Raw genomic sequence first — 19,992 nt, forward strand, 5'->3', positions numbered from 1 at the left:
ATCAGACAATCCCCCTTTTCCCTTCGACGGCATATCTCAGCGTGCAAACGCGAAACATGACAAATCGCGCACATATTTTGATGCGAAAAGCATTTCTCGGCGAGCATGATCCCCTTTCGGAGAGAAAGACGATGACAGGCCGTCGTCGTGCGCGATTTGAGAAGTGTTTCTCGGTTTCAATTTGCTCGACGTTGAAACATGGTCGGTCGGTCGGCGTGGGTGGGTGGGTGGGTGGATGAGTGGGTCGGGTGTCTTTCTCTTGCTCGTCGAGCGTTCCGTTTCGCTCGTCTCACCTCTCTTTTTTATGTCTGCGCCGGAGCTGTTTATACGCGCGGCCGAGATACCTGCTCCTTGATGTTCCAATCACACTGTCAAGTAGCCTCTGGGGAGGTGACCAAACCCTGCAGGGGTCGCAATCTTCACTTGAGCAGAAAAATACGACATCAGTTGGGAAATAACTTCTCTATCCGCCGCGTGTGTGCAGCTGCCAGTTGTTTGATGGCCTCCTCCAATTTGGCAGCTAATTCAATCAGGCGGAACAAAAAATGCCAGGCTTCCTCCGGCACCAGATAATTATCCTAGCTCAAGAAATCTCTAGGATCCTCGAGTGCAACCCTCCCTCTCTCCTCTCTTCCGCGAAATCCGTGGCCACTGTGGCGAGAGTTAATTTTATCGACGTTAAACTCGAATCTCGCTTCGCCGGGTTCATTTTCATAAATACCGCGCGCGGCTCTTTTCCGTCCCCCAGCACCGAATGATGTTAATTTAGTCGTTTCGCCAAACTGCTATCTGCGGCGGCTTACTGCATTCTTTGCCTCGTAATCTGGCCCCGAAAGGGGGAGCGGCTCATTTCAGGCCGTAAAAATTGCACGTTTAATAAAACTTGCCCGAATGTGAAACCTGTTCTGATCACAAAAGGAAGGAGGAAAGTCTGCGAGTTGAATTGTTATAAAAATGAATTCCCACCAGAGAGTCTTTTTATTATTAAATCCACATAATTGAAAAAGTGGAAATAGAATGAGATAAGATATAAAAAGAATATTTATTTTCTCCGCATAATATTATCAAGATATTCAATTGAATTCAGCAAACATTATAAATCCAACATTTCATAATTTAAATATTATAATTAAAGATATCGGAAACCTAAATACTCAATTATGTATTTCGTTTTAAGTTTTCCAGTCACTCTAAAGAGAATTAAATTAATGTGCATAATTTCCATTAGAAATGTCTTTGTCTCATTTATGGCTGGCCAGTTTGAGTTATTTCACAGAGCAATAGCCAAAACTTCTAGAGAGTAGCATTGAATTGCTGAAGAATGCAATGTAAAATTATTTTATATTATAGCTTTGAAGAATTTTCTCTACAATTTTTTTGTACACCCGGTTTTTTAACTTTCTGTTTTAGGTGTTTTAGAAACTCTGTGCGTTCACAAAGGTTGGGGACGAAACAGTTTTTTTATATGGAATACAAAAGTCGACAAAAATATTTCCACAAACCTTTGACTATTCACAAGACTGCAAGTGTAACAAAAGCGCTGCAGCCGGTTTTTAATTACAAACAAAAGTTTTGCAGAAAATTAAAACCTTTAGGCCTTTTAAAAAAAAGACCCAATTAACTAATTGCACCTCCCAACGTCATATAATTAATTAATTAGAACCCTGTTAATTTCACAAACACCTGCCAGAGCATTCAAGGTAAAGTCTGATAATCTTTACTGTTATAAAAGTTGTACCAAACAGGTGAAGTTTAATCCAGTAGGCAGGTAGACTTGCAATGAAGGAAGTGCTCACTAGTGATGATTGCAACGCCAAGGTGCGCACACGAGCACGAGTGCAATTTTCTCTCGTATCAGCAGAAGGAGAAACTCCAGCAACTATTCCACCAAGGGGAGGCGAAATCTCGAGAGCTGCAAGCAGGTGCTGAGTAAATACGAGTCGCCACCGTAATTTATCCTTGCGGTGCGCGTCAAACTCGGCGGGGTTAAAAAGGTCGAAAGTTGCTCGCAGACACAAATGTGCAGCGGCCGAGATTAATTGCAGCCGCCGCCCGGCGGCCCACCGACAAAATCGATCCTGCCCGCCCCTAATCCGGGGCCGGGCTGCTTAATCTCAATTGTAATTACTTGTCAGTGAAATTAGTGCTGAGCTCTTTAGCATAATAATGCGCTCAGATTAATTCTCAGAGTGCGCCTGCTTGTGATCTCCGCCGATTCTAAAGTAAAAGGAAAACTCTAGTGAGTTTTATACAAAAGCTGCCAAACTAGCCGACGTTGCAGTCAATTTTAAATACAAAATGCAGGTAAAGCTTCTTGTTAGTTTTACAGTTATGAAATATGCAAAAAAAAACAGCAGGATAAACGAAGATTCTAAACGGAGAAAATTAAAGAAGTCAACTTATTATTATATTATTTTTGTTATATTCGCTTCCAAATTTCCTTCAATTCTAGAGCAGGCAAAACAATCCTGAAACTAATAAGATGACGATAAAATAGTAGGATAAATAGTTAGAATAAAACTTGGTAATAATTTCCTTGTTTTCAATTATTATAACTAATACTAGTAACTATATAATTGCATCTTATTATTTTAATTACTTTTTATTTAATTAAATTATTACCGACAAAAATGATGTTACATAACAGCTATCTCAAGATTCCGTGTCAGAAAGTGTAATAATAATCTATTTTATCTATGATAAGATTGCATTTTTCGTCGCGAATCATGTAATTTGTAAAATGAAAAGATAAGTATAAAAACAGATTTTCAAATAAAATTCTTGCTAAATAAATAAATAAATATTTAGAGTGAAATATTTAAAAAGTTGAAACATAGTTAAAAATTGTTTTATTAAAATCAAATTATGTATTTGTAATTATTATTTAAAAAGTAAATCTATAATAAGGTAAAAAAAAAAATATATTTTATTACATTGAAGTTTGTTTTTAGTTACTTTATTTTAAACATGAAACTTTGCCTTAAAAATAGTGACATTCCAATTTTCAGTTTTAGACACAGTCACTTTGATCTGTCTAGTCTATTTTGAATTCTGACATGTTCGCTTCCTCGGATGCGGTGGCAGCTCCGCAGCCACCACAGTTACTCCCGATAGCTCCGCAAATCCGCGTTCCATCACGGCAAAACCCCAATTACCGCAAGCAACGCGAGGTTTGGAGCCGTTTCCGCGAGCACTTGTGCCGCGCTTGTGGCTCGGCGGATGCACGTCTCACGCAGGCCCACGGTGACACGTCGAATTACTCATTCGGCAGTTTGTCTTGCTGCTGGCTGGCTTTTCGTTCGCCGCCTTATTATGCAGCACGCACGACGGCATCAACCCCTAATCCGCTCTAATCCCGAGCTCTCTCTCTAGCTCATTGAGCCGCCAGCGCCGCAATCCGCACGTCTCGAAATTAAATTTGGAAAAAGTGCCGCCGCTAATTCACTCTCTCGCTGCAGCCTGCAGGCGACTCCCCCATTGTTTCGTTTAGCGGTTTGCTAAGAGGATTTTTCCGCGAATAATGAAAACAGGGGGATTTAAGTAGCCTGAAATCCTTTACCTTCATGTTGAGCAGATATATCTGGATTGACTGTAGTTTGCTCCCTCAAATGCCAGCGTGGTTTCTGTGGACCCTAAAATGGGAATAAAATAAATTGTTGATCAAATAGGATTTTTATATGACCAATTCTTTATAATTTCCATCAACGTAAATTAATTTTTTTTTTTTTTGAAGGTATGTTTTTACTTTAAAAATCTTTTAGTACATACTTAAATAAAAGACTGCATATCTGAATTTGTTGCAAATTATGAAATAATTCAAATTGAAATGGTTCCTTTCTAGATTTGTTCAAAATCATCTTGAAAATGAAGTAATTAAACATTGTTACCAAAATAAATTTTTCCTCGGCATTATTTATGAAATTTAAAACTTAGTGAATCACAGACAATCTGAATCTGAAGGAGTAGAAAATATACAGATAATTGAATATTAAACTTTAACCATTAAAGGGCAAGCCGAAATTAAATTGCACATTTCCAGTTCAGTAATTAGACTGAATTTGTAATTGATAATTATTAACCGTGTGTTATCTCACCGTCAACAAATTTCTGGATGTTACTATAGTCAAAAGTCACTGACTTGTTTGTTGTAAACAAGGCATGACAACTTCCGGGCGCTATTTGCGGAACACTAATTACTCTGTACAAATCTGTACTGTACATACGCAATGCAAGTCAAACATGCTCATTGCGGTGGCTGCTTTTTATTCAGATGCGACTAATTGTAATCACGTTCATGCAATGACCCTTTGTCGCAGCGTGGTGCCGGTGCTTTTAATTGCACTCTCTGCAAGCGTGTCAAATGCATCTGGTTCTTATAGGCCATAATTTTTACAAAAGCTTTGAATTGTAAATATTTCATTTCAATGGTAAAGTTTTAAAGCTTAACCTATTTTTTTTTTTATATAAAATTAAAAAGTTCTTAGGCTCCGAGATGGGTCTTAAATTTTTTCTTGACATCATATAATTTTAAATATCAAATAACGAGTCTGATAGAAATAAATATTGAATTTAAAAATTCCATCCATGGTAACTAGTAAGTAACATGCATTTTTTTTTTTACCCTTTCAATCAGTCAGTGGCTTCATTTCCAATGGTCTGGGAAAAGGTACGAATAAATAAAGCCCCGTCCAGTATAGCTGTTTTTTTTTTTAATCAGATCTTTTTACACAAACAAAATTATTTTTTTTTCTACTAAATATTTGATTGATTGATAATCCATTTTTACTTGAATACAAATTGTTATGCTCATTGCGTGATTACAAAACAGCTAAAATTATTCAAATTATTCACACTTCAGAATAAGGGGTAACATCATCATTGTCTCGGTCGAGTGTGTTGCACAAAAAGAAAGGGAGCTAATGTGGGTCACCGATGATTGGCACTCGGTGGCTAAATAATTAAGAAGCGGTTGGTTCGCCGGGGGTGGTTGCACGCCTAGGTGCTTTTCCCATTGACGCGAGAATGAAGGCAGCGAGTGTGTGGTCGAGAGGAGCGGTTGCTGCAGAGCAAGAAAAAGAAAGGGTTGGCGGCGCAACCGCGGCGCCAGATGCGCACGTGTGACTCGGAAATTAGCGCCGGCTGTCGCAACGAGAGTAAAAGATTAAAAAAGAATCCGGCGGAAACTGTGAGTCGCATCATAAATTCATTGTTCCTGCACCGGCGCCGAGCAGAGGGCAGGGAAAGAAAGAAAGGAAGAAAAGTCGTGGAAAATTATTTAACATGCCTGGAGGGGGCTCGAGGTGGAGAGAGAGAGAAAGAAGTAGTTTTTCTTTGCGCGCACCGTCGGCGGCCGCTTGCAAAATTAATGAGGCGGCGCAACACGAGTGGCAGTCGCTGCGGTTTGGCGCGATTATTGTTGTTGGCTCGCTGCTTCAATCGGTCGGACTGGAGAGTTGAGCGGCAAAATTTGAATTATTTATCCACTTGACAGCGGCTGCGGTCGGAGATGCCTTCCTTCCTCCCTCGCTACCGACGGAGGCGCTCGCATAATTAATTTCGCCCCATTCATCCTCGCCCCCTTGATAAAGCTGAGGGATCAAATGGGCTAAGACAGCCCGATTCTATCACTCTCCGCCCTCTAATTCACTCGCAAGTTCTTGGAGAAAATTATTTGGCCCCAGAGCGATCGACAAGCGCTCAATTCAATTTTGATCCTCAAACTCCTATTCGCACGGCTTGAGTTTTGATTGAGGAATTATATGCAGGTCTGTGAAATTTGATAGATTTCATCATCATCAATCTCAGGATCTGTTGCAGATTTCCCTTAGAATCGTAGAGCGTGATGAAGTATGAAATGATCCTTTGAATAATTAAATTGAACAACTATAAATTTCAAAATAATAATATTAATAATAATAATGATTTTTATATTATTCTAAGTAACAGGATCAGAACAGGATATTTCCATAAAAATTTTAAGAGAAATAAATTCACAAAAACTGAGATAGTAACTATTGTAAATTTCTAATTTGAAAAAAATTAAAATACATGCAGTTGTGATAAAAATTATTAAACAATAATTTTAGACGACACATTGATAAATTTTGGTACGTTATGCAATTTTAAAACTATTTAAGCAGTATTTAAGTTTACAAGTGCCAACTTTGATCTGCAAAAATAAATCTCGCATAATGGAAAATAATTATTTATTTTATTTTTAATGTAAAATTATTAATAATAATAATAATTCATCTCAACTTTTCCAAAGTGAATCGGGGATCCCTGGTAAAATTTATCAGAACGACTTTAATAAAAAAAAATCGCTACTAAAAAGTTTTAAAACTCTTTTTCTAGGTTTGAAGTTTAATTATCCAAATCTAAATTAAATTTTTTTATCATGATTCTATCATATTTTCCTACTGACAGTTGATCATTGTTTATTTAATTTTTTTTTTTGCAATTTATTTTTTTACTTTAAAGAAAATTTTGTTTTAATATTTCTTGAATTAAACTTTCACTTTAGACAATTATATTTGCATGCTCTCAAAATTTTTAGTTTTTTATTCTTCGTCAACCAGATAATGCTTTTCAGGATTTGCAACGTGTTTTTTTGCGCGCCAGAGCTGACACGTTCTATGCAGTGGTCGGTCGTTCTAAATTGGCGACTTCTTTCGAGCGCATATTTCCTCTGCCACGCTCGAGCAGGCTAACACTAAATGGAGCGTTCATAATTCACATTTAAATAAACCGCTGTAAACGTCACGCATATAGCAGGATTTTCGCTCCGCCGCCCTTTGTGAAAAATAAAAGAGTGCTCTTTGCTTTCGGCCGTTCCCTCTCCCCGCATGTTTAGAGGATGTTTCGCCATTTGTCAGATTTATGTCGAAGTCACGACCTTTTAAAGAGGGCGTTCCACCCTCGATAAGACTGCCGCAGCCCGAACGTCATCTTTTATGGAGGTGCAGTTTGCAGCAGAGCGCAGCTGCTTTATTTATGTGGTCGACAGATTATCGCGCAGAAATCATGCTCGCATGCAAGAGAGGAAACATTCACCTCGTAATTTTTCACCTTATAAATCATGAAAGGCCGCGCTTTTTGCTGCAAGTACACTTTGAACACGCTCTCATTATATCGGCAGCTGCAAAGTGGAGTCATCCTGGTCATGAAAGCGATTTTATTTTTTCACCACTCAATTTTCTCCATTTAAAACAAAAATAATCAATTATATTTGAAATTTTTTTAGAACAGTTTTGTTGAATATGCAAAATATTAAACAATCTGAGTCCTCATCATCAATGAAATTTCTTTATTATTAATGTTTTTTTTGTCCAATCGTTTCAAATTGTTTAAATACAATTTTGAAAACAGTTTGTTTGAAGAAAAAATGATTGATAATATCTTAATTAAATATTATTTGTTCGAAAAAATTTTAATTGTTTTATATTTTATTATTAATAATCAAATGGTTGCAAATAAAAAGAATATAATATTAAAATTCTTCACAGAAAAGAAATGAGAGTCTTTAGTTTTGCCAACCGATGCTGGCACAAGTAATTTAGGAGAAAATGCTTTCTTGCTAGGTCATTTGAGCTTTTCAATGCCTTGTCTCTCGTCTCTATCATCATATTAATTAAACAGATTAGCCGCTTGAATTAAAGATATATATTAAGTAATTTGAGCGATTTCTTGACATTTTATTTAAAAATACATCATCTTGCAGGAATTTTTCTACTTGGCCGATAAATAACAAAGAATTATGAAATATAAAATAGTAAATTCATAAATTGAAATCTGAAGAAGGATGAAAACATACTTGCGACAGCTGCTCAAAAAAGAAGAGGCTTAATTTGGTCTTCCAGTTTCTGCTCTTGAAAAGCGAGCCCAGACAAAGTATCAAATTAAACTTCTTCTGTCTGCACGAGCACAAGGCCAAAATCGAGACTGAGTTTGCGATTGATTGATTTCGCATTGAAATGAGAAAAAAAATAAGAAAGAAGAAGTTCGATTTGTTCATAAAAGGCAATAAGGCAGAAAGTAGGTTTTAATTCCGGGTGGGCGCGCCCGAGAACAAAAAGAGATTTGATGCGCCGTACACGTTGCTCCTCCGCCGCGATAATCAATCAATCAACGTCACGGCCGCAGGCCAAACTTTGCTCGCAACTTCTTGTTCGTGGCCGCTCGCGGGTCCCGAGAGAGAGAGACGCGTGACGTGTTGATCATCCCCGGCCTTTTTAATTTTAATTTCCAATCAATTAGTCAACGTGTCACTGGAGTGCAGCAACCCTTTCACTCGTGGGCGGTGTTGCCACGTTTTAATTAATGGCAGTTTTGACGCGGAATCTTGTGTGAATTAGGCCTGTCATCGCTCACATAGACCCACGAAGACGAGGGTGCATCCCATACACGCCCAGGCAGGGAGAATCATTGTTTGCCCAGGCCGACGATGGTTGAGACCCTGAAACGGATCTGATTAAGTTTGAACGCGGCGACCAAAATTAAACGCCATTGTCCTCGGGAAAGCCTAATTGCGATCGATAATTCATCATGGGCGTCCCTCTGTGTGTTTATTGTGTGTCTTGTTTTCCTAAACAATAACAGGAATCTTGTATGTTTAGCAAACTTTAATCTAGTTTCTGAAAAAAATCAACCCAAACATTGAGCGTATACTAATGCTAATTAAGAATTGTGATGAATTAATTAATAAAATTATTTTCTTAAATTTTCTACGTAAATGCAATTGTAATATTCTGCTTCAGACATCGGAGGAAAAAATATACATATAATAGCTTCAATGATTTAAGAATGAAACACGCCCAAAAATAGACGTTAGATTCAATAAACGTCAAAAATAATTTCATAAATTACAATAATTACTATTTCTTGTTTGACTTGTTGCGAGAGAACAAATGAATTAAAAATTTAAAAGAAACTGTTTTGCAGATGCCTTCGTCTGTATTTGTTTTCAAGGCAAATAAATGAGCAATTTAATCATGGCTCGCTGTACGCGCTTTGAGCAAACCAATAAGCTGAATATTAATTTTAAACTTTAATTTCCACAAACATGATACGGCATATTCCAAACATTCTGATATTGGTTATCGGTAAATGTTGATGATGGCTGCAGTTTTACCACGCCAGTGCCGCGATTTCATTAATATTCAGGGAGCAGATCTGTGTTCAGCAAATCATAAGGGTGGTATATTGCATATTGACATTTTGTGCATCTCATTTGATAGATTAAATTAATTTCAGGCAACCGATGCATTCTAATATTTTTCTGCTCATTTTTATTGCTAAATATTTTCTTTTTGTTATTTTTCGACAAAATCAATGTAGAGTGAATGAAAATCATCAGGCTTATACTCAGAAATTTTACAATGGTTTTGGATTTGATATATTCACTTCTGTCCACAATCTATAAATAAAAAGAAAACTAAAAATAATTTTTATAAAAATTGTATCTATTTTCTCTAAAATAATTAAAATTAATTTGGGTAAATATGACAGAAAATTTAATACTTGAATGCATCATAAATCTGTTTCAATTTCCAACTTCAATTTAGAAATTAAAGTAGGAAGAAAAATTATTTTTACTATTTTATAAACTAAAAAATGTGGGTTCCTACAATGCAAGTCTACATTACTTTGCCTGTCTCATAAATAAATAAAAACATGCATTATGAGCGATCGGTTGGAAAGCGTTGACGAGGCAGTCGGCGTTATCACCAGCAGCAACAGTCGCCAGATAAAAAAGTACACGTCGTGCAGGTACTCGATGGGCTCTTTCTGGCAGGCTGACTCTCGCAATAATATTATTCCTGGCCGGGTTATTTTTTTCTTTTTTTAATAGTGCGCGGCGCACTTGACACTCGGTGGCGGCGGCGGCGGCTCAATCAATATTCCGCACCTTGATGGCGTCCCCCGGCGGATTCTTCAACAGCCCTCTCGTGTGCACACGTCATCTTTTGCGACGCACACTCGCGCGCAAATACACTATACGTACCTGTGCTCGTTGCTGTGCATGTAAGTGCGCCCCTGAGCATGTAGGCCGCCGGCGAAGCAGCTCACGAATTCTGCAGACGACTCTGTCTCTCTCTCTCACACTTTCTCTCTCATGCCTGTACCACTTTGGCGTTTATCTCCTTCCGACCTGTCTTTCCTACCGACGCCTCTTTCTCCCTGCAAACATCTATCATCCTGCAGATGCGAGAGATTTAACAGTGATTCCTCTGTGACTGAAATATTTATGAAATATTACATTGTACAAGCAAAAAGTCAAGTGAGGGAGGTTCTGTTAAATAAAAATTTAATCTCTTTTGATTGTACATGACAAAATGTAACTAAGCGTTACCTATAATATTGGTCAAATATTTATTTCAAAAATAAAATCGCGTCTGAAACTTATTTCTTTACATCTTACCAGTGTTAACTTATTATTTCTTTACATCGTTCGGTCTCAACTTAGCTAATAATAATTTCATTTATACTTTGAAAATTCTAAATTGTCCAATCTCATAATAAACTAAATTAATTTTATTTCTATTTGTAATCTCTTTTACTTTCCAAATTTCGAAAATTTTCCGATCTGAAAACCATTTTTTCCATAAAATTTTGTGGCTGTAAACTCTATAGACGTTTTGATGAGCGCAAGTTGAAAATTATTAATTCAAGCGAAAATTTCTCCATGCGCTCCAATTAAAAAAAAAAAAATAAAATACGGAGAGAGAGAATAAGGTAAAAAAAAATAAAGCTGCACTTTGGCATCAATCGAAGCGTAGCGATATTTGATTAATAAATCAGCAAAACCAAAGCGAAACGGACCGTGTATCAGACAATGGTTGGCGAGTGTGCAGCTGCTAATTACCGAAATCAATCAAATCGTTTGGGGGGGAAGGGGGCAGGAAAGAGCCGCCCCGGTGCAAGTGTAACACGTGTTTGGCCCTGGCTATGCACTATGACAGTCGAACCTTTGGTTAATAATTTAATACGACTTGATTGACAAGCCGCTTCGGCCGCAACGCTGCAGCCGAGGCAATATATTTGTCGTCGCGCACTTTATGACGAGACCAGACAGATTGATCAGACGCTCATCCATCTGCCGCGATTCTGGCCACCGGATCGCAAATCCATCTGTCACAGATCGCACGTCGAGCAGTGAAAGGATTGGCTTGCGTGGTCAGTTCGGCCTCATAATTCATGTGGCCTGGTGACACCTAACGAGCGGGAAACGACCCCAGGGGAGTCCAGGGCTTTTTGCATGCCTCGTTTGATTTTGAATGTAATTATTTTTACCTGCTGACTAAATAAAGAAAATAATTATCAGTATTTCAATTACCTGCTACTTCGAAAAAATTGAAAATTTAAATTAGACAGTTTAAATATCTACCAATAATGCAGTTGTGTTTTTAAATTTATTGAAATAAGAATAAATTTATTGTGACAATTTCAATGTTCAATTAACATAAATTATAATAAAAAATGATTGACTTATAATGCATAATATAATAAGCATATTGCAAATTTTTGGTAAAAAGAAGACTCTATTAAAAGTATCTCATTTCTTGACTTACAATAATATTATCTGTTCATATCCGTTTCGTACCATTATTTTAAATTAAAATTTCATTATAAGTGCAGAGTAAAAAAGAAAAAAAGTTTTATTAAGACGAACAAAAGATGATCCTTTTTTTTCAAATTTAAAGCTTGCCCAGTTTTTTTTCTGATGAAATATTTTTAAAAATTTCCCACAATTTATCAAATTTCCTCTTTTTTTAAATAGTTTTTCAATGAAAACAAAAGTTCAAAAGTAAGTTTTAAAAATGAAGTATTTCTCTTTTTTTACCAAACTACCTCTCAAAAGCAGACGTACCTTTCTAGTTTCCCCACTGTATATGAAGGAAAGTGCCACAAATTCAGCAAATCTGATCCAATTTTTGGACGTTTTTGTCAGCACTTTCCGGCAGATATTAGAGAGCAGCTAGCATTTCCGAGAGTCAGCAAGAGAGTGAAACGTCACTGACCGAGCCTGCGGCGAGGTTTTCTTTCATTAAGTCCCCCTGTTCTCGCACGCGAAAGACGGTCTCTCGAAGCAGATAAACACGTTTACGGCCGGGGATTTTCGCTCTTCCAGTCAGTGTCGATCGGGTACGATTTGTCAAGTGGAACGACCTAATTGTTTTCACCAGGACTTTATGGCCTGACGAGACTCACTCTCACCGGCAGGCGGGTGTAATTGCGCCACGCGTGGATAAATTTGCATGCCGACCACACAACCACCACCGGCCAATTTTTGCCGCGCTGTTGACACAAAAGCTGAAATTGGACCTGCGTTGGCTCCCCGCGTGTGCTTTACTTTTTTTTCACTCCCGAGGCCGAAATTAATACTCAGCTGGTTAATTGGCGTCAATCTCTTGGCAAGTTTGGCGCAAAATCATGTTCATGTTTGAACGATAATTAATCATTTTTTGCGGGTATGGAGGATTTTCACCGTAAACCGTAACTGTGGAAAAGCTCTTCGTTTGTCCCTCGTTTTTTGTAACACAATTTTTCTCGTGCTTGATTTTTCATTATACTCCCCTGAAAAATTTTGATCCTGAATAAGTTATGTATAACGATGCCTTGTATTTTTAACGCATAAATACCCATTTTTTGCCTCGGCTTTTGAAAATTTAGTTAGTATTTTCCGTTTTTTCAGTTTTGTTATTCTCTAATTATTGAGAAATTTGCAATACTTTTTTCCTTCATGATATTTTTTTTTATTATTAATTACTATTCTGTGCGTAATGTTGTTAATTTCTTCGCTTATCAGAGAAGTTTTGAATTAACAAATATTATGCAACCCGTGCAGCATGCTTGTCGTGCAGGTTGCCTGCCACTGTTAAATCACCTTTTGTGAAAGGCCCTGCTTTGAGTACAACATAATGTTTGGTTTTCTCCACCCGTTTCCATCGACCTGCAAGTTCAAGATGGTCCTTGACGGTTTATTTCCCATTGAAAAGTCGGCTGGAAAGTTCAAAGCGCACTCCTAATAGAATCGCTCACATCAGAAAAGAACTCCGACTGCAGGCGAAGGGCAAAAAAAAATATACATCAGCCTGCATGCACGTCCCAGAGGAATTCGGCGCTGGAAGAGTCAGCGAAAAATAGACTCGGCTAAAAAGATTCTCGATCAGCCGAGATGCAATTGGCGCGCAGTTGAATAGACTGCAGGTCGATTTGCGGCGCTGCCACTGCTTTTATGACGGCGAGTCTGCACCTTTTCTTTCCATATTCCCTCGCACACTCGACGGCTTTGGCAAATCCGTCGGAAGAAGTGGCAAAACGCGCGCGTCTCTCCGCTGCCGAAATATGATTTCCAGCTCAGAGTAGAAGAGCAGCTAGCGAGAGGATATAAATGGCAAAACGTAATACACACCGGGGATTTGGAAGATTAATTGCTTAAATACGTCAAGGGCCGTCAGTCTCTGAAAACACATCTCTACAAACGCGCGCGTCTGCCGGCGCAAGAAACGAACTAGCGAAAGGGTGCACAAGAAATACACCGGCCCGGCGGAATTCTCACCCGGCAGCCTCTGGGGAGACTCTTATTAAAGACACACACACACGCATTTGAGGGCCTGCTCGCTCACTCGCTCACTCTCCTTTTGTGCCGCTGATGGATATCGCAATGGGGGTCACCAGATGTATTATAGGCCATTACGCTAATTTGGCAGAAAGCGGACTTGAAAAGCTCTTTTGCTTCGGTCCGCCCGCGTGAAGAGGCTAATTCTCCGCCGTCCTGACCGGAGTTGCAGTTTTTGTTAGCTGCGGGCCACACTCGCACATAAGTGCCGGACCAAAGCTGGGTCGCTGCCCTCGAGAGCAGGCAAAACTTTTCTCGCTAATTAGCTCGGTTTTCTTGTTAGCAAGAATAATGAGTTATTCTAGCGTGGGACGGGCAAAGCCGCAGAGAGATGTTCATATAATATGATTTGGCAGCGTCTTCATAAATATGTGAAAAAAGACAGTTTTATTTAAATTTAAGTACAATAATATTTTTCCAATTATTTATTTCTTCAACTTTAGTTTCTATAAACGCAATAATTATATTAAATTCATTAATATTTTAACTTAATTTTTTTTCTATAATAAAGTTAATTATTGTACTTTGTATTTTCATTTTCATTTATCAATGCATTTTATTATTTTAATAATTCTTGTATTGAACGCAAATTAATATAAAACACAACCATCTTCAGGGTATCTATTATTTGCAACGTAACTTGTATGACTGTGTTTCCCTTGTACTGGACTGATGGTAAAAATTAAATGTATTATGGTCATTTCAAGGAAAGATTATTAATTGATAATTTCAACACACATTATTATATTTTTTTTAAAAGAGGAAGCAAGGCGGCCAAATTTTCACATCTGCAGGGCGTTCAAGTGACAAAATTTAAATAGCTAGAGTCCCTATAACAATGGCCCCAGCGCCCTGTGCACCTTCCTTCAAAGAATAGTGTACTGATTGCGAGCTTACGTTTTTTTCAATCCGTTTAACAACTTTTAAATTGAAAAAAAAAATATATCCGTCTCATCTTTAAAACAATGCAAGTAGTTTGAAACACTTATATCATGTTATCAAACTAAGTTGATTGAATACTGAAAATTAAATTTATAGCATTACCCTTGAATAATTTTTTTTTAAATAATTGACAGAAATGAGCTCAGAAGTGGTTAATTTGTGAATTATTGATGTTTAAGAATCATCAACTTTCAGATCCATTCTAAAAAAGAGCTGTAAGGGAATCATGTAAACGCCTCCCATAGCCATTTGCAATCATGGCATGCACACTTCCCACTTCAACCTCTCTTCTTTTTTTCTTCGCTTTGTATTGCAGCAGTCAGTTTATTTATTCAGTTCGATCCGACTTCATTTATAGATTACTGCAGAAAACGACACGCCGGAGAGAAAGACTGCACAGAGAAAGGGCAATAATCGATTCGGCACGTCAAACAAAAAGATGAATGAGCCATCTCGCATGGAAGTGTATTTCTATAATACATATTACGTTGCAGCGAATCCTTTCTCTCCTCTGCGTGCGCCAGAGAGAAACAGCGACTGCCGTGTGTTTTGTTCCGCGTGACTGATGACGTTGTCCAGTTATGAGAGAGAAAGCGGTCGACTCTATCTTGACATCTTCCTCTTCGGGCACAAATGCATAAATATCTGGCTTATCTACCTGCTTGGCTGACGGTTAAAGCCCCTTTGTTGGCCGCGTCTGAAAAGCCTCCGGGTGCAAAATTTAATTTCCAGCCCTTTACATGTATTTCGAGCGCGGCGCTTTAATCTCTTCCCAATTCGCTCGCAGCCGGCTGAAGATTAAAAATGTATATAAGAAGCGAGAGGGGAAATTTTAAATTGGCGCGATAATTTTCAAATTCATACAACACCCCATGCAGATGCCGACGCGATAGAGCACTTGAAAAAGATGCTGCCGTGTGGATATACACTTAATTTACATGCGATAGCATCAGCACACAATTTTGCAGCCGGTCTCTCTTGAAAAGAGATCCGGCCAGAGACAAGCCGTGCAGAATAGCTCATCCCGGGAGCGCTCCTTTCTCTGGAAAACTTGCCTCGCCACCGCGCCGAGCTGCTTTTTTCTTTGCTCAAAAACTTTTCTTCTTTTCAATGCGACCATTAAGATGCGCGTTCGCAGCCCATTCAAATTATTCCAAATTATATTTCCCAGATAAGAAAACGCAGCCCGCCGAGACCGTGTAACAGACAAATTTTCTCGCCATTTTGCAGTCAACACTGTTCCCGTCGACTTAATGGAAATCCACCACGTCGTCTGCTGGATTTTTTATGGCCCTTTTTAACTCTCCTCTGGTGCTGGGAAATTGATATTCTCATGGGAGTTTTTAATTGAAAATTAGCGACACTTCACGAGTAGAATTAAATCGGTTTACAAGTGGATTTTTTTTTCTTATTAGCTAATAAATTCCAACCATGAATATTTTACATTATTTTTCCAAAGAATAAAAGTTAAATTGAGTGGAACAGCATGACTAAAATAGAGAGGTTCTTCTTATTGAGTTCAAGAAACACGTCAATGAAATATCAAAAATAAATCTTTAGTTTTCAGTGATCTTGCGTGCTTTATAATAATAGCCATCAAAATTAAACATTAATGTTAACGCAAAATGTTGAAATAAGTTTAAAAAGTTAGTTAATAATGCAAGAAAAAAAAGTAAAATTTATTATTTACAAATAAAATTCAATTTTCTTGAATAATCAAATACATGTGGTACTTTTCCTTTTAAAATTTTAAACAATTATATAATTTAAATCAAATTTAGACAACTTACAATTATAGTACAAGAGAAAGTGTAAAAGCTTATAATTAATTTTTTTATTATTTCTAACAAATTCTAACACTTTTGATGATAATGAAGTAAAATGCAGAATTAGAAATGTGTTTGAATGAAGTATTCTCATATTTTAAAGTCCTAGAAACTAATTTAAAATTTGAGGCTTACACAAGTATTTGTTCAGGCCAATTTCAAATTAACGCGCGTTATGCTGGCAAAATCTCGCCGGCTATTTTATTTCCATTTAATTCTGCACAGCGGGTAACGGAGCGAATTTCCGCGGAAATGAATCTCGCTCGAGTTCTCTTCTGCTCTCATCAACAGAACCGGAACGGAATTCTTGTCTTTCTCTCATAAAAGAGGGTCCCGAGCGGCCCAGTGCGCGCGCCTTTTTAAAAATACAACACACAAAAGTTGGGCGGCGATCGCTGCGGGACGAACGAGCGCGAAAAGCTTTTATAAGTTCTGTCAACGATTTTTCATCTTCAGTGCACATTAATTTCCTCTCTTTGACTGAACGCCCGTCGTTTTCTTTCTTTCCTTGTTTATTTCCTTCTGGCTTGAACGCCGCGACACATTCTGCTTATTATCATTCTCGTGTTTATTTGCCATCAGAGCGGAAACGCAAACAAAAAGGGAACGACAGACAACCCTTCATTAATTAGTCCCTTTGCTAGAGCCTCTTTTCCATTTTAGCGATTTTTCAATTTGCATCGCCACGAAATTAGCCGAGAATCGCCAGTCCTTTGGCAAACATTAATTAATTCCGAGGGTGTATTTCACTTTCCTCGTCCACTCGGATATTGCTTTGTTGGCGCTTGAGTTGCGCGAAATTAATTTCTTTGATGCCAGACACACAAGGAATATAATGAGAAGAGCGCATTTAAAAAATTGCTTGAAATGTCTCAAATGTCAAAAAAGAAAAATCTCTGGTCCTGGGCACATTTTGATTTATTTCAAGAAATTACACCAAGGAAATGAATTATTGTTGTAATAAAAAAAACTGTTGCCAAAACATAATTTACCATAAAGATGTTTTAAGCATTATTTTTAAACTTTGAAAAAGTATCACGTTTCATAATAATTTTGTTTCATTTTCAATAAAATAATTGTTTTTTTTAAAGAACCAAACCAATTTAATTATTGTTCTGGTCAATGCAGTAACAATTTTAGTATTTGAAATTTAAATTTATAATTTATTTATGTACTCTTCAGGCAAAAATTTATCAATTCACATGATCCTAAAAAAATCAAGATTTTCTGTCAATTTCTGCGGCTTTACTCACGAGGAAAACTCACTAAAAAATTTAAAAACAAAGCTTTATGCTTTTATGACAACTTTTGTGGCCAATTCAATTTCCTCCAAAATGTTTTTAGCATCCCTGTCAGAAATGTTTGTGTTTGTCTGGGAATTCTTTTGCAACCTGCACGTGACATTTGGAGAAGTCAAAAGTATTCTTTTTCATTCCTTTCTTTATCCCAGCACTCCTCGGTGCATTTCTCGCACGTAAACAAAATCCCCCAAGTACTCGCCGCTTACCAGACCGCGGGGTCTTTATGCATCCTAAAGCTCTCGCAACGTAAAAAGTGCATAAAAAGATTTTATCGGCGACACAACAAACACACACACGTCACAAGCCTCTTTTCCTTTCGACTGCGCCGCAAACTTTGCGACGCAAAGAAAAAAGGAGGTAAATCACTAATTCCGAGGCGATCCGTCTTTGTTTGTTTGGCAGGGACGTTCCGATCTTGTTTAGAAACAAATTCAGCGTGCCAGCTGCTCCAAAACGAATTCCCTCTTAACTTTTTATGTCTGTTCAAGACGATCATCTGCAGGAGGTTATTTTTGCTAAATAATTTTCTCCGCGTTTTAATTACGGCTGCGGGAGATTTGTGCTATTATTTTTATGCCCGTTCGCGTTTAAAAAGTAACCGCCCGCCTTGTTTATTACCATTTTATTAAAAAAGTTTCGAGTGTCTTGAGCATTGTTGCAAACTTTAGTGTGCACGACGGCGGCTCGAATTGCTTAATTGAATTTGGGTGCGCAGGTAGAGAAGAAATTTCTTGTTCCGAGCTTTGCCTTTTAATGGGGAAATGAGGCTGAAATTTTTATAATTTGTGCACAACTTTCCGACCGCGCACTTCCTTTCTCCGCCGCAACACACAACAAAACGGAAAATTTTCCATTTCCTGGCAGTTTTCCTTTTTGCTTTAATGATCTGGCCGACGGGCGGCGCGAGCGTAGGGATTTATTTTCCTGTGTCACACAAAAGCCTTTCAAACTCTCAGACTGACTGGCTTTCTTTTCCTTCTTTTCTCTTCTGCCGTACGTATTCTTGAATTATTGTTGCGTAAAAATAGTTCTCCTTTGATAACTTTTCACTCGCCCACCGCCGTCCTTTGTGTACTTTCGATCCAGTCGTTAATGAAGTTGAGAAATCTTGCCGGATTTCGCCCGGACTTCATGAATATTGTGAAAGAGTTGGTCCTTGAGTATTTTTTTTAACAAACGCAAATGCCAGAGCTAAAATTTGGCAAAGAACCAAATTTCTTCATCAACGCTTTTGAGCATGTTCTCTTTTTTATATGGAGAGTTAGCTGGTGGGAAAATTTGATCGTCTTTGGAACACAAAACGCTCTGCTCATTAACAAAATAAAGACTTTATCGCCTTTACTAATAACAAAAGACTGCTTGCGTTAAAAATATTTTACTTACAGATTTTTAATTTTTATAGTTTCTCATAAAAAAGCGGTTAAAAATAATTATGAAAATTTCTACTCTGACTCGCCATTATATAAAAATGAATTTTGACTTTGACCTTTTAATTTCAGGCAAAGCCTAATGCCTTTATAATCCTAATTTAACCCACTCGAGCTCCATTCATTGCCGCAAACGGCTCTCGCAAATAGGCATTATCATTCAAACGGCAGGTGGCAGATTCAAATTGGCTGCACGAAATCGAATTAATTAATTCGGCCGGCTGACAAGCAAGGCCCGGTCAGATTAATCAGCGCGGTGTTCGTTCCTTGTTTGCCCTGCGCAACGCAAGGCCCTAAATAAGCCATGAGCAGTCGCGAGAACAATGGAACTCTGGCATGAATTTCACACGATAATTTATGCCAATATTTACCACCTCCACCGAGTTGACCGCAAAAAATGCTCGCATCAAAGGTGAACAAAAGAGACTGAATGCAAAAATAAGAAAATAAAAATCAGAATGAACCTTTAGTGGCGTCAATTAGGACGAGATAACGAGCGAGTTTGGAGCTTCAGTGCATTCGGTAATGAGTCGCGCAGGGATTTCGTTGAAAGGCAGGCGACACCATCAGATGCACCTGCTGACTGATTGCACAAATTATTAAAAATTAAAAAATATATAAATTCAATTTGTAATATGCAATATTTCACAATGAGCGGTAAACAAAGGAATAAATAATAAAAATCTCAGTGTGCGTGCGTTTTTCTGTTCTAATTTAAGTGCTCTGTCTACCTAATTTTCCGGGTTTTAATTAAATTTTTAGTTTTCGTGACTAATATATTAATTTTTGAAATATAAATTGAATTAAAATTAAATTAAAATAATATTTTTTGAAATAAAAATTGAATAAACGTTAAATAAAATTAAAAAATTAAT

The 19,992-nt window shown here is 37.6% G+C and overlaps 1 protein-coding gene across 2 annotated transcripts in view; it reads left to right on the top strand.

Annotated features, from left to right (window-relative positions):
* Nucleotides 1–19,992, top strand: part of LOC132197597 (nephrin-like) — a 203,174-nt gene that overhangs the window by 150,975 nt on the left and 32,207 nt on the right. The gene's annotated exons all lie outside the window — the stretch shown is intronic.

This window comes from Neocloeon triangulifer, unplaced genomic scaffold (assembly GCF_031216515.1).
Source record: "Neocloeon triangulifer isolate White Clay Creek 2 clone unplaced genomic scaffold, ASM3121651v1 ptg000012l, whole genome shotgun sequence".
Lineage (NCBI taxonomy): Eukaryota > Metazoa > Arthropoda > Insecta > Ephemeroptera > Baetidae > Neocloeon > Neocloeon triangulifer.